This window comes from Protopterus annectens, chromosome 12.part0, assembly GCF_019279795.1.
Source record: "Protopterus annectens isolate FY-2018-M chromosome 12.part0, PAN1.0, whole genome shotgun sequence".
NCBI classification, from domain to species: domain Eukaryota; kingdom Metazoa; phylum Chordata; order Ceratodontiformes; family Protopteridae; genus Protopterus; species Protopterus annectens.
Window position 1 is genome coordinate 702546917 of NC_056746.1, and position 13139 is coordinate 702560055.

Sequence of the window (13139 nt, forward strand, 5' to 3'; positions counted from 1 at the left end):
AAGTGTTGCATTTTGTCTCATACTTCAACAACTTGCTAAGTACTTTCTGAACTTGAAACTACTTTATATGGCAAGACATACCCCCGGATTCACGAAACCTCTGTGTAAGACTAAGTAAGTCTTACTCGGAGGCTGCAGTCGAATGGTATGATGTCAGTGTGCCATGAATATTCATGAGGGCACGCTGACTCTACCCCAAGCCTAACACGGACTGTGCAATCAAGCAGGGGGTGTGTCCAACTGCCAAGCAGTCTAAAGGTCCACGCCCCTGCAAGTGTGTGAAATGCAAAATGTCAACACACAAGAGCGAGTCCGCTCAAATGTTTATGTACCCAATACCACACTCCCTGACATTGTAACCCCCCAGCACAGTTATAAAAAGTAAAACATTAATTTTTTTTTCTAATTCCCAATATAGATGCCCGTATTTGCGCGTGTGTGCACGAGTGTGCCCATTGCTTAGCTGCAGTTAGCAATCTTGAAATGGAAGAGCATAATAAGGAATGTGTATGCAAATTATGCCAAATAGTAATAGTGTAGTGGTAGAGCATTCGCACAAAGAGGAGGCATTCAAGGTTCGAGTCCTTCCACTCCCCTTCCTAGTTTGTGTTAAAAATGAGTATATGAAATAATTCCTGACATATATGATTAAACTTTTACTAAAAAGCATTGAAATGGTCTATGTATCAGTGAACAAAATGTAAATTTATAAAGGAACCTGACATATAATTGTCCGCAGTTAAGCAGCGCTTTACCCAGTGCAATGTAGTTGCCCATAGCTAAATCGTGCTTCACCCAGTGCTATGTAGTTGCCCATAGCTAAATAGCACTTTACCCAGCGCAATCGGTTTGCACGGAGGTGCGTGCCGTGCCAACCAGTGCACCGTCGGGCAATGTGGAGCAACGTAGAGCAAAGTTGCTAAAACACAGCCACACCCCCTAACCTGTCTGGAGAGTAGTAAAATAAAAAGCAATGATAAGGTTTGAACCCAGGACACTGTGCACCATAATCAAAGAACTGAACCACTAAGCCACGACAGCTTAGTATAAACATCCACTGTTAACATATATATACTTATAAATGTTAGATTAACCATTGCTAAGCAGATCTGCAGTCAGCCGAGAATTTTCAAAAAGGGCCAATCACAAAAAAGTGCGGGAAATGCGGCATATTTAAGCTCCATAGGTGGGAATACTCACCATAACTGATTGTAGCTCCCATCTGCAGTTAGAATGGCTGGTGCTGGAGAGGGTACTCACTTTAGAGTGCAACGCTGGGGCATCGAGGAGTCAAAATGGTTTGGTTCCTAGTCCATCGTCATGAGACTTGACTCCTGCATGGCCAGTTCCAAGGGGTGGAGTATAAGGCAGAGGCTTGGAACCATTTGGCTCATGAACTCACCAGTGCCACAGGCGTCCCTCGGACTGATGAGCAGGTCCGTCACCACCATGCAGACCTGAAGAGACAAAAGCAGGACCTTCTGAACCAATGGATCCAGGAGGCCCGTCATATGCATGATGCCCCACTACTAAGTATGTAGCCATGGAATGCAGTATGTAAGACATGCTAATATAGTCTAAATAATTGATAGGTATGTCTCAATATCACTTCATTTACTTCACAGCTGCAGGTGTTCATGCTATGAATCAGCAAGCCTATGCAGATAGGCTGCTAAGGCTGTGCCACCAGGCAGGTTAGTAATTATTCTGCATGTATTGTTATATGATATATGTGAGGGAGCATGACAGAAGTGTTGTAGCCCAATAATACAGCAATAAAATGTCCTGAATAAATCCTCTGCATGTACTGTTATATAACATAAGTCAGTGAGCCAGAAACAGAGTGTACTAACCCAGCAATAAAGGTAAAATAAGTTTGGAATACTATCTCTGCATGTACTGTCATAACATATAAGTGAGCAGTAAAATGAAAGTAGAAATTCAAACAAATAAATCCATGTAAGACTCTTTACACAAACTAAAACTTTGATCACTTTTAAAACCAACAAAAAAAGCTTGTGTTAGGATCTCTATAATCACATGTTTCCTTCATTTAAAAATACAGTAACCCATTAAACTCAGTTCCATGAATGTTACCTTGTTCAGCTAAGAAAAATACTGGTATATTAAAAGTAAGAACTGAATAGTTCAAAATAAACATACATAAAAAACATACAAAAAAAACATACATAAAAATGCATCGTTGCCCAAACATACATTATATTATATTAAACAATTGAGTATATCTCAGAGCCTTGTCATATTTACTTATCATCTCATGGTGCTTTAGGAAAATCTCGTACTGAACTTTCAGGCAGTATATATCAAAAAGCCATTTCAGACTTGGTTAGTATAACCCAAACTGCTTGTAATGCACATATTTACAAAGTGTGACTTTAGATATTTCCGTGTTTTACTGGAAGTTCATACTATCCAGAGTAGACGTAAAAACAGTCAACAATTACAGGTGGTTAAAAACTTGTATCACATTAGTTAGGCTATTCTCGTATAAATCAAAAGTTAAAAACAGTTTTTCAAAATTTTTTTCTTGCAGACTCTGAAACGCTTTTAAAAATCACAGCACAACAAAGTATTCCTTAGCAGATGCCTGGTTAATTTTTGAATGCAAAACAAAAACAAACGCTACTAGGTGCTTACTACGCATCATAGTGTTCATAAAAATAAACATTGTGTCTATTTAAAAAGCCCATTAGGCTTACAACAGGCATAAGATAGTGATTATAGATGGCGAGCGCTTACTCGTTTGGAATAAAATAAGTGAGCAGGCCTGAAAAAGAGTGTTGTAACCTATCAATAAAGGTATAATATGTCCGGAATATGTCTTCTGTATGCACTGTAATATCAAATAAAGGAGGGAGCTTGTAGAAAAGAGTGTTCAATGTAATTAATAAAGGTATAAAACTTGAAGTGTGTCTGTGTCACTTACTTTGAAATGCTGTTGCACCCTTGTAATAAATAAATAGTACTGTTGTATTAGGTGCTGTCAACTCACAGTTTTGCAGTCCCATAAGAAGTGGATGAAGGAAGTGGCAGTAGCTGTGAAGCATATAACATTTATTCCCTGAATAAATCCTCTGCATGTACTATTACATATCATAAGGCAGATAGCCAGGAATAGAGTGTAGTAACCCATTAATAAAGCTAAAATATGTCTGGAATACTATATCTGCATGCACTGTCATAGAAAATAAGTGAGTGAGCCTGAAAAACAGTGTTGTAACCTATCAATAAAGGTAGAATATGTCCTGAATTGGTCTACTGTATGCACTGTAATATCAAATAAAGGAGAGAGCCTGTAGAAAATAGTTTTAATGTAAATAAAAAAGGTATAATACTTGGAGTGTGTTTGTGTCAGTTACTTAAAAATGTCGTTGTACCCTTGCATTAAATAAATATTAGTTGTATTAAGTGCTGACAACCCACAGTTGTGCAGTCTCATATAAAGTGGATGAAGGAAGTGCCAGTAGCTGTGAAGCATGTAACAGTCCTCAACAGTTGTTAAATGGCTGACATACATAGGTAAATCTGGCACACGGGTAGCTTGTCAAGGTGTTCCCCAGAAATGTGAGTATGCTACCTGAAATGTAGGGTTGTGTAGAAAATCAAGTGAAAATGTCACGTGAACACATCCAGATGTGCAGATACATAAATGTATAAATAAAATACAAGTATGTAGCTGTAACATCTGCATCTTGGACAGTTACTATGTGAGATATAGGTCAGGTATATAATGAACTAGCCAAACCCATAATGCAATCTAATGCATGTTGCCTAGTGTAATAATACATGTAGGGGATATACACCTGCAGTCAATAGGAATGTAGTGTAGAGTTAAAGTACTAATACGATGTTAATGGAGGTTTCTTTTTACACCCTGCTCCATGTGCATAAACAATGCAATTCCACACCTCAGTGGGTATGTCTAATCTCATAACATTTGTTGGGACATATGTCCTATTGTTCTATAAAATCTGCATTTACTTTGATGCATGTCCCCTGTTAAAACACCACAATCTTGGTGGCTTGTTGCCACCAATCATCCCTGCATGCTGTTGTAATGTCCACGGTCGTTCAATATATGCATGTGTTATGCTTGCTGTTCAACTGTTGTAACCCTGGAGTGTTGGGTTAATGGGAATATTACTGCATGCTGTTACAACTAATTTGGAATGCTGTTGTCTATGTTGTAATTAAACACACCTAATCACAGAACGTATGGGAAGGCCGGTCCCAGAGGACCCACCTGTCCCTCCTCAGCTGGCAATTGCACCTGGCACCAGCAGGTCTGGTGTCCAGCCCGGGCTACCCTCCTCCATTGGTCCTGTGCCAACTTCAGATGGAAGCGCTGCAGGGGATGGGGCTCGTCGCCCCCCTGCAAGCGTGGGCAGAGAAGGGCCTCCTGTCACCCTCTGAAGGGTCCGGGTTGTGGTGCATAGGGAGATTCAGCATTTAGTCGCTGATCCCCTACGCCAGCTCGAGGCGAGAGTGGCGCGACTCGTGGGTGAGCCTGCCCCTCCTACACAGCCCCAGCACAGTAACCCTCGGGTCTGTGAAGGTTCAGTGGTGACTGCCCATGGGTGGGGATCTCAGTCCCACTGTTACCATCTGTGGGCTCATGGGCTTGTGATTTCCAAACATTCGTCCCCATCAATTGTGTTCACCCACCCCATGTGTCATACTCCGCCCCTGTATGCATCTTGTTTGTCTTGTCTGTTTACCTACCCAACCTACCTCCCCAAATATACCTACTTCCTCTACCTCACTTTCCACTCTCCCCTGAAAAAAAAAAACAACAAAGGGCAATCTGTACCTGCAAAAAAATTACGCCGAATACATAGCTGCCCATTTTGCACACATGTCCGCTGGACATGTAAACTGATAATTATAATTGGCAGTACAACAGACTTTGTTGTCCTCACCCCTCTCTCAGGGGTGGAAGGTTTCAAATTTCACTCCAAATTTGCAACATATGCACAGCTGTTGCTGGTAAAGAAATGGGCAGCTATGGACCTTCCCTACACCTGTCCTGCACATCCCTATCTTGTTTTCCTACTGTCTTTCCCTCTTTGTGCCCCCTTTTTCACCACTTTCCTATCTCCCCATTTTCTTTTCTTTCAAAGAAATTAGTGCGGGGGTTAGCAGGAGTAAGCACTTTTAAGCAGTAGTAAGCGGGTTTAAGCGAGTGTGTGCATGTGTGTGCTTAGCTAAGCATTGCTAAGCGTCACGCAAACCAGCACAAACCTGCTTATAACTGCTTAAAAGTGCCTTAGTCACTCTGTGTCAGGGCCCTTGTTCTGCACAGCAGTAAAACAAAATATCTCTGTCAGTCTCAAACCCCAGACCTTGGACACATTAAACTGCATGAAGTACTACTAAGCCACAACAGATATACAACAACTTTGTGCTGCAAAAAATATATCATGCATTACAATGAGTGAATGTAAAGGAAAAATAGGAAGGCCATAACACAAAGCTTGTTCTGTGGATCTTTACCAGCAATTGTTGTGGAATTGCATTACATGAGTGTGATGTGAGAAGCAGCCATTCAAGCAGAAAATAATGTTACAGAGGCACTTTACAACCCCCACACAGTATCATAGCAGGACAAACAATGGCATATCTGAGTAGGGCAGAGGCCATACCACCTAACTGTGTCAACTTTCCAGGGATGTCCCTGATTGTGAAACATATTTTAGCTGTGTCCCTCTGAATCCCTCAGAAAAGTACTGACGTCAGTCAGAAAGGTGGGCTATTACACAATGAATACTGACAAAAATAACAGTAGACACCGCTTGTACGTCATGAAAGGAGTACTAATCCATATGCACTGCTACACTGAAGTCTACACCTACTGTCCCTATTACGTGTAAGATGTACCTCACTTTCAACTACCTATCCCTGACTCCATGCAAGGATGTATCTGAGTGTTCCATAGGCCTGGCAGAGGCACAAACACACAGACATATAGGCTATACTGCTGTTACACACTCTGCAAATAGTTTTGGTAGGACCTCCACAAGCATACCCTTATGTAGGAGTACAACACAGAAATACCAATGGATGTAGCCATGTACTGGTAGCAACTGACTGTAACAATGCCATTGTACCAGTGCTGAAAACACCTGTGAGTTGCACAGACAAAGAATGACAGTGTAACCTCTGGCTACCATCTGGATCCACAGTTGGGAACTATGCAGACAGACCACCTGCCCTGATAAACTCACAGGTACACACCAATCCTGTAAGTCCAGTAAGATAATATTCACACATTAATGCATAATGCTCTCTGTATGTAAGCACCCCCCCACAATTAAAAGATACTCATGTGAGTAGGTAGGCATACTCAGTACTGGAATTGTCCAGTTGTCCTGCGAACCCTGTGCTAATGTCAACAATAAAAAACACAAACCCTGCAGAAGTGAGTACATTAATATTCCCAGTATAACAGTTCACAAACAGTTCATGTGCCAAAAGAATATGTCTCAATAACTACATTTGTATGGCAGTTAATTATATGAGTAGAAAAGAAACTACATAGTCACATAAATGTTGTGTAAGCATCTGTAGTGGTGAGTAAAACTCTACACTGATAGCTCAGTACTGGAAGTGGCAACAGTCAGGTCTGAGTACAACATGCACACCACTGTCTACACCTCTAGCTTCATTTATAAGACGTATACCAACCTTCTGACTTGCACAACAGTGTCCACAACAAACAAGCATGAGCCCCACTCTGGAAATCTGAAAGGGCTATGCCTACATACCTTAGCAATTTATAGCATTGGGTTGCTATGACAGTGAGTACTGCAATTACCACTCAGCAGGTTGTATGCATTTACCAAATGCTGGGCAACAATTGGTGCAGAGGGCATCACATGCACATGTGCAGATAACTATAAAAGCAGATTGTACTTGCTATCCCCACATGCAATCATTACATTGCACGTTCAAGCAAGTGAACAGCACCTGCAGACAGTAGCATGTAAGAAAAAAAAATAAAAATTAGGTAACAAATTTATATACATAATCAAAACTAAAGTTATCAATTAAGACAAAGAAAAGAAAAAAAAAAACAAAGTAAACATAAGTAAATATCTGTACTTAAAAAAAAAAAAAAAAAAAAAAAACCTCAAAGCATACTCAGACGGACCTGAAAGGGACATACATGTATGTAACAGTTTGTAGTTACCGGCAAGTAGTAGATGTTTATGAATAGTACTGTAAATCCTCTGAAACATGCATATGTGGCAACAGTAGGTACGTATGCACTGATGCCATGCATTAGTATTGCCATGAAGAAATTGGTGTGTAGCTGTGTGCAGTGAGACATAAGTGTGACATATGTAGCTCAGCAGTACATGTAAAACATCTGAACATGTTATCTATGGTCTGTACAGTACTGCGTTTAATGGCAGTTTAGGGGAGTAGTGCAAACACCTATATAAGCTTGGATGTCACAGAGTAAGACATGCATGATAGTCACATAATGTGTAGCTTAGCATTGGCAACTGCTGTAGCAGTCTAGTATAGTAATGTATCATTTGCAGCTATATATACCCTTGTACTATTACTGTATGCACACATGTGACAACTGTCCATGTTGTAGCAAGGCCCAACAGGTCATCCATGAGGTGTACGGACTTACAACAGTGTAGACCTTGTGTCTGTATGGCACACACATATGGTGAGATACATATGTGGCTGATTTATAAGCATCTGAACATGTGCATAGAGCAAGGGACATACTGCAACTGTTTGTGAAGGGCGGGCATTTATATGTTGGTGCAGGCTGTTATGTTCATATTTATATATAGGTTGTAGTGTGTGTCAAACAAGACAGCATACAGTGCTGGCATATGACATGTGTTGTTCAAACGCCATGGGTATGATTTGTTAGGTTTATAGTCTTCCAATTAGGGGGTCCTGCTAAAGATATATGGGCTGAGAACACCTTCCATGCATTCTGCACAAGACTGTGCAATATCATTACATAACTGTATCCCCCTCAACCTTTGCATAATTGATATTCCCACCATGAAACGTGGACTGTACATGTGCCGATATGCATATCTATGTGTACACCAGTGGATGTTCATATGTACGCTCCAGCTCAATGTTGTACATGTATTGCCATCCTTGTTGTTAAAAGCCCTGTACCCATGAACTACCTCATAGGTGGTAGTCTACTCAACACCGAAGGTGTGATAAGAGACTACGGGACACAGGTGGACAGTAGTTTCCCTTATGATAATCACTGTGCCACACTAGTCATGTAAACTGAGTACAGTCCACATGTCGTTAGTAAAGGTGTGTCATCCATGGAAACAGAGGTCAGTGTTCCACTCTACTCATCAGTCATAGCACCCATCATATAGTACAATGTCCCTGTTGGTATGTACCTCAGAAGACATCCACAGCAACTGTAGATGCCAGACACATACCTCACAGAGAGTATTACCAGACTCAAACAGATGCCCTATGCTGACTGTCTTACAAAACCACAGCTACACTGTGTTGCATACCGCCTACCCAGAGGCTACCTCTGCCTAACATACAAAGCTATGCCAAATCCACAGGTGTTGGACGTGCTCCATGTAAACAGATGGAACTCCATACAAGCTACACACTCTACTGATCTAAACCTTGTAAAGTCAAAAAGCAGAACATGCTTGAGTGGCACATTATCATCACAGACACATTCCATACTGTGGAACCAACTACCTATCAACAGCAAATGAAGCTCCTCATTAGCAGTTGCCATGAATAATCATGATGATTGGATGTGAGATAGGAAACACAACCCAGTAATCACCTCTGTGGCTCTGCATGACAGGGGCACATAGGTTCATAGGTTCATACTAGGCTATCTGCCCTAGGGCATTTATAAGCCTAGCCAGAATGTGTTTGGCTTTCGCCACCCATTTTAAATTTATTTTGCTATGCCCTTTTTCGAGGTTAGTATACTGTGCCTCTGTCTAACAGTGACACAGAAGTGATACCTGGGGTAAACCTACGATCTCCCATCCACTCATCAAGATTCCTCTTGAAGAGAGTCAATGAGGGACTCTGCCTAACCTGGACTGGGATTTTATTCCAGAGTGAAGGGAGCCTCTGGGTTATGAATCTGTCCCTCCAGCATGTCCTATTTATTTCAGTGCTGAGGTTCAAGTCTCTCGAGCACGTAGCTCGATGGGATTTGGATTTTCTGAGGTGCAGCATGTCCATTAATTCCGGGTTGGACATGGCTTTATACATCAGGCACAGATCGCCTCTGAACAGGCAGTATGCCACTGAGTAGAGCTGGAGTTTCTTTAACCGGGCAGCATATGGCATCTGTTTGAGCCCTTTGATCCTCTTGGTGAGGTACTTTTGGGGTCTTTCCAGTTGCTGCAGGTGTCTGGTAAGGTACATCCCAAAAGGGGCATTGTACTCAATTATGGGCCTGATGAGGGATGAGTAAAGAGGCACGATGACCTCCCCTGATCTAGATGTGAATCCCTTCATGATTAGGTGGGCTATATAAAATGTTTTTCTAACCACATTGGCCACGTGGTTGTCAAATGAGAGATTGTTATCAACTTGGGTCCCCAGGTCCCTAATCACTTCTTCTGTACATAATGGATTACCACCTATGTGGTAATTTGTGGTCACTTTATTTTTGCCAAAGGGGATGACTATACACTTTTTGGCATTTAGCTTGAGGCCATGGCTCTAGCACCAGTTGTCTGTTTCTATGAGGCCCTTTTGGAGGATGCTTGTGTTGGCTGGAGAGTCAATTATGGCACCCAGTTTGCAGTCATCTGCGAACTTGGTCAGCCACAGTCCTTCCATGTTGGCCTGTACCTCCGAGAAATATATACCGAACAAGAGAGGTCCCAGGACTGAGCCTTGTGGGACACCACTTGTAACTGGTTTGGAGTCTGACATGGCTCCAGCAATTCTAACCATGTGGGTTCTGTCCTTGAGCCAGTTTGCAATCCATCTAGTGACATAGCGGTTTATATTTATGCTGGTGAGCTTATCTATAATGTCCGAGTGGGGTATTGTATCGAAGGCTTTTGCAAGGTCCAGGTAGGCTGTGTGGACCACCTTCCCCTCGTCAATGGCCTTGGTGACTGTTTCAAAGAAATCAACAAGGTTTAAGAGGCATGATCTGCCCTTAACAAAGCCGAACTGGGTAGGATCCAGTGTCTGTATGTCCCCAATATCTTTATTTATGAGGTCCATGATGATCCTTTCCATAGCTTTGCAGACCAAGCTAGTCAGGCTTATGGGGCGATAGTTTCCAGGATCCGTTGAGGCACCACCTTTATGGAGAGGGACCACTGTTGCTGTACGCCACTCTTTGGGCACATATCCTGTAGTACCTACATTACATGGGTGTTGAAGTGCAGGGTACCATATGTCTTGGCTTCCATAGGCCCTACAGATAACAGCCTATCAGCTACCTAGGACCCGATACACACACGCATGTACCTGTTGCATCACATGCTATGTGAGGTTGACTGGGTTTGATGGAGAATGTGTAGGCGAATGTGTCAAAGATGTGTATGTGTGTGATAGCCTAGTGGGAAACTGTGTATACCATGGTATGTAGTGTTGTAGCTCTAATCCCATCAAAAGGTACGTATGCTATTGCCAGGCAGGAAAAGCAGTATGGCATACATTGTGACGTAGTCCCATGGTGTAGACGGGAGTGTGCCATTGTAGGCTAAAGCAGTACATGTATGCTTATTGATTGTTAACACTAGTGAATACAACTCACGTATGGACTGTAGTACTAACTGAAGCTGTAGGCCTCAACTGCACAGTATGGTTTATATCCACATGGCTTGGTAACACTGTTTTGTTTGTTACCTGTAGTCCTCACACATTACATACCTCAGGCATGAGGTTATGTAGGTGCTGACACACAGTACTGTATGGTACGCAGGTAAATCTAATCTGGGTTGCCATACCTTTGTGTCTTGTAGGTATGTCTGATGTGTGTGTGGGTATGCCTGTAACATGGCCTCGGTGGTAAGTGCTTATCTAGCAACACGTATAGTGTAGTACAGCAGTATGCCACCTATAATGATGAATGTGCACATATGTTACTGAGGGGTTTGCTATCAACAAGTAGCATGGTGTACTGGTAGTACTGTAACCGTACTGTACATTCATTTCAATGGATGACAAATGTCTGTATGCATTAGCATCATATACACCTCCTTTGGCTAGGTCACATACAGTGTGTCATGTACTGTTCTATAGTCTTACATAATGGTTCCACTTTGTTGCTGTGCAGAACATGGTTTGGTATATAGTATGTGCCAGGCACTGTCAGGCAGTTGTGGGCTTTGCAGTCATATGTGGTATTAAAAGTGTGTATCTACTGACAGCCAATAGGTTGCTATATATGGCATTTCATTGATGTCTGTACATTAGAATGTTGAGTGTGCCACATGACTTGCTCACAATTACTGTTTCATTGTCTTCCAGGGTAATGTCACACAACAGGAAACCAGCATATTCCCCTGAGGAGGAAGAAGTAATATCAGACACACTCATACATAATAACCTGCTGTTCTCCAGGACCTGCCAGGACCAGCATGGTCGCACTGCACTGTGGCAGAATGTTGTCCATCGGGTGAATGATGTAGGCATGCATAACCGGACTTATGAGCAGGTAAGCCATCACTGCAGTGATTTAATCAGACATGTCCGGCAGTATGCCTCCGATGTCCACAGACAATAGCTTGCTACAGGTGGTGGTGCTGCAACACATACCTCCCTCACCAGAGTGGAAGAGCTGCTCCTCAGCATGGTGGCTCCTGGCCAATCAGTACTACACACCTGTGTCATCATGGAGGCCAGAGTCACCCAGCACAGCGAAACAGAGCGTGCAGGTGACATGGCATATCTGTAGACCACTGTTATCTCAAGTGTTATAATATGCATTTATCAGATGTGTACTGTGTATGCAGAATATGTGGAGCCTGGTGTCATGCAATACTGATAATTTGGGACATTATCTGTATGCCTGTGACTGTCACCTCATGTACTACTGTATAATTGCAAACTCACAGCAGCAATGCCATAGTTGTTGACACTGACAAACTGTCTCATATCCTTGCAGGTCCCTCTGGTGTGATAGCAAGACAGCAGACCCATGCTGGTGAGTGGGCTACAGTTAATATAGCATATAACATGTGCATGCATAGGAGAGTTGTAGGCCATATACACATGTTAAACACCTACACATAATGCATGATCTGCATGCTCTCTGTGGGACTATGCATATCCCAGTGACATGAATAGCTGACTCATACACATGCAATGCACAGAGCATCCCAAACAAGTGGGGTACACTGTAGTGGACATTGTATTGGCAGAGTCAATACACATGTACACAACATACACCACTTTGTCATATGCAGTATGTGTTAATATGATACACATGTTGTATGTAGACACCTGCTGTAAGGTCATACTCCAGTATCCCATATGTCATCAATACAGCACACATACTATACCTGGGGGTAGAGGCCTATCATGGGGTGGTGTGACATGCGTCAACACACAACACAGTCATGTTAGGCAATGCTCCCTATTGAACACCTGACATGCCCATGTAACAACTGTCTCTGAAATGTTAAATGTAGCCTAAGTAGTGCAGGTCAGGTACAGCAAGATAGTTGCCAGTGTGACATACATCAGTGGCCTTGAATGACCACATGATGCTGCCTGATGATGGCTCATGGTACTACACTACATCCAGTTACAGTACCTACAGTACTACACATAGCATTCATTGTTATACACCTGACAGTTGTGTGCATCCGGCCATGGTATGTATACCTATGAGTGATGGTGCACAGGACATTGGAAAGTGTTTCAGACTTGCAGTGCAATGTTGTGTCCATGTACACATTGTGTTCCAGGGTGAGGCCAATCATTGAACAACACACATGCATCAATGACATGTATACTGTTATCAACAAGGACTCTCTAAACTCACACTGCATGCTGTTGAGCAACACACATCCTGCATGCTGACATGTGTGATAGGACTATTTGGCTTGTGATACTGTACTCCACCATCAACCACTAATGAATATGTTCCATATTGCTGTTGG